The following is a 3,222-nucleotide window of genomic DNA, read 5'->3' on the forward strand; positions in this document are numbered from 1 at the left end:
CTTCAAAAAAAAAAAAAAAAAAGTAGTGTGATGAGCTCCCTATAAAAATGGTCATGAGACAGTGATGGATAATTAAGGCCAGGCCTGGCACAGCCCAACTGCAACTGGGCTCACCTGAACCGTCCTAGCTCCACCTGGTTTCCTGAGTGTGCCGGGTGCTCGCTGTGCCTATGATCTGGGATGGCTGTGACAGGTGGACCCTAGAGCCCAGCCGGGACCCTGCTGGGGGCACCTCTCTCACTCTCCCATGGAGGAAACAAACTTTAACAAATAATCACCGCCCAGGGTTCCGGGCCCAAGGGCGAGAACTCTAAGGGACGCGCAGGGCCAGAGAAGGCTTCTCAGAGACAAGTCAGTTTAGCTGCCCCTGGGGAAAGGCAGCCAGGGTGAGCAAACCCAGGTGCGCAGTGAGGAGGCAGGAGGGCCCGTCCCAGGGGCGCAGTGAGAGGCAGGAGGAGCCGGCCAGGTCTGGGTGAGGCCAGCCTGCAGCAGCTGCAGCCAGGCAGAGGCGACAAGGCCCGGGCACAGGACACTGAACTGGGCTGGACGTCACCCTCCAGTCCATCACATTAAAAACTAACAAACCTACACTTAGAGCAATCCACAGTGTTATTCCACAAGGGAAGGGGGCGACGCCGCTAGAGGAAGAGAACCGCAACCGGCGGGCGCAGCGCCCGATTGGTTGCAGACAAACGCCCCTGGCTGCGCACTGGCTGGACCCCAGGCCGCCCTCGCCGCCCTGCAGCCACCGTGACTGGCCGCCCACTGAGGTCCGACAGCTGGCATCCCTGCAGTCACCAGGTGCGGGAGCTGGCTGGGACTGTGCGTCCTGGTCCTCCAGGCTCCCCGCCACCAGGGGTCAGTCTCCCTGTGGACTCTGGCGCGCGAGGCAGCCGCAAGCCCAGCAAGTCCGTTAGGCCGCCTGGGCGGGCCTCCCGCCAGCGACGGGGTGGGGAGACTGCAGCTACTCTGCTCCCCAGGAGCCGGCTCCATGGTCTGAGCTGTCACCTGCGGGGCAGCCCGTGATTCATCCACCTACCGGTAAGGCCACCACGTGGTCCGTGGTTAATGAGCAAGTTAATGACCTGAGGAGTCAGCGGTAGATGGGTTGATCAGATAATCCACCCGCTCATGGCCTGCCCTGCATCCGGTAACCAGGCCGCCATTAGGTCAGCCTCTTAGTGAGGCGTCCCTGTAAGGCACTCAGTCGTTCTTCAGTCATTCCGCGTGGGAGCCAGTCCCTCAGTGTCGCACGCTAGCGGGGGCGTCCCTGGAAAAGCAGGTCAGGCCTGTGATGTCAGTCCTTCCCTTAGTCAGGAAGCCCGGTAGTTGCGTGATGGTCTAACGCAATGTTCCGTGAGGCTGACGCACATGGGGAGGTTCTAGGTTCAAACCCAGAGGTCTCCCTGAGTCCTTGGTCTGGGGCTGGCTGAGGCTGGGGTGGATCATGGTGCTGAGACTTTGTTGAGGTGCTGCGTCTCTCTTGGAGAAAAGAAAGAAAGAAACTGAAAAGAGAGAGTGTCAGGAAAGACCTCTGCACCACAAAAAAAGAGAGAGAGTGTCAGGAAAGACCTCTGCACCACTTACTTCCACCTCGCTGAAGAAATACACGGAAGAAAGCGTGCTGAGGACGGTGACGCTCCTGGAGCCCTAGAACAACACACAAGGGCAAAGGAGACTGGAACGCGGTACGTGGGGGGTCTTCCGTGTACACGCTAAAGCCTGGCAGAGCAGAGCAAGACCTCAGAGCTGTAAAGCAAGACTCGCCTTTACATCTCCAGCCATGAAAGCCCTCAGGTCACAGAGGAAGACAAGAAAGGAAGACCAGGGGGCAAGTACGTGACTGAGTGATTCAGCGATCTGCTGGCAGAGCCTGGGCCAGGACCCACACCCCCAAGGGGTTGTAAGTTGGAGAAGGCGAAGGCAAGAAAGAGACGGTGTGAAGAGGAACCGGGTGTGGGTGTGAAGAAGAGAAGCACTTTGTGGCCTGGAAGTCTGGGCAGCACCTTATTGTGAGAAGGAAACACGTATTAGATTTTGTGAAGGAAAAGGGGCAGCTGGGTTTGCCATGTGGAGGATGAGGGCGGGGGCAGGGCCCACTCAGAGGGTTCCCGTGACACACACTGAAATACAGAACAGGAAAGCAGGGAGCTTAGATTAAGGCGCGAGAGGTGGTCACGAGTGGTCCCCAGATTAAATGCTGATGGAAACCGGGTGACTTATTAAAGAGTAACTAACATCTGTGGGGTTCTTGTCATCCATAGTAAGGTTCACTTGATCCGAACAGCAACCCTGAGAAAGGAATGCTGTTCTCATCCTCGTTTTAAATGGAATCGTACGCGTATAAACAGCTCTTACATAAATGACAGTCTGACTCGAACTTCATGAACCATGTCAGACATATAGAAAGGAGTGAAAACGGGGTAACAGGAGCATACACCTGCCTCCCAGCTTAGCATTGAAACCATTACCCCCGGCATACGCTCACCAACTACGTCTCCTACTCTCAAAGCTAGAGACAACTGCCATCCTGATTTGGCCTTTATCTCAGTGTCAGGAGGAATCTAACCTGCCGGGGTCCAGCCTCGGCGTGGGTGGGTTATCTCGACGAAGGCGGCGAAGGTGAACAGAAGACAGAGGCCTCGATGCCTTTCATGCACGTCCTATGCCGGACACCCCTCAGAGATCGCTCTCTGAGGAGTGACGACTGCTAGGAATCATCGTGCGTTTTTATTGAAAACGTGTTACATGCAAGTAAAGGGAGAGGGGCTAGAGTTTTAATTAACAGCTCATAAAGTTTTTAACAATAAAGAACAAAGATTCTATTCAGGGTTGGATTAAAGGTGGGTCTAGTGTAATTCCTATTTAGGGGTGGATTAAGGGTGGGTCTAGTGCAGTTCCTCAATTGTAGGTGGGTCTCCATGGAATGCAGTTTCGGGAAAGCGGTTCCGGTAAGCAGAGATGATTATCAGCTGATGCGGTGCAGCAGCCATCTTGTGATTACCGGGAATGGTGCTGAGAAAAGAAAATCTCAAGAATAGATATTAGTTCTTATGGATCTTAATAAAGAATGATACTTACACAGTTTTGTAGGGATTTAAAACTTAATTTGAGGAATCCTAATATATTTATCTATTTCACTTGGAGAGGGCAGAGGTGTCCTGGGCCAGTTTTGGCCTTATCCTATTTTACATAAAGAAAGGAAGAATTTAAGGGCCTTTT

At 53.8% G+C, this 3,222-nt stretch overlaps 1 protein-coding gene across 3 annotated transcripts in view; it reads left to right on the forward strand.

Moving 5' to 3' along the window:
* The first annotated feature begins 868 nt into the window (after window positions 1-868).
* Window positions 869-3,222, forward strand: part of SIGLECL1 (SIGLEC family like 1) — a 36,101-nt gene continuing 33,747 nt past the window's right edge. For 2 of the 3 annotated variants that reach the window (XR_334002.3, XM_006144674.3), the window contains exon 1: window positions 869-1,041. The gene's annotated coding sequence lies outside the window, so the exon portion shown is untranslated. The remainder of the gene's footprint in view (window positions 1,042-3,222) is intronic. The other variant, XM_014586354.2, reaches the window with a different exon arrangement.

The sequence above is a fragment of the Tupaia chinensis genome, unplaced genomic scaffold, assembly GCF_000334495.1.
Source record: "Tupaia chinensis unplaced genomic scaffold, TupChi_1.0 Scaffold000129_1, whole genome shotgun sequence".
Classification (NCBI taxonomy): domain Eukaryota; kingdom Metazoa; phylum Chordata; class Mammalia; order Scandentia; family Tupaiidae; genus Tupaia; species Tupaia belangeri.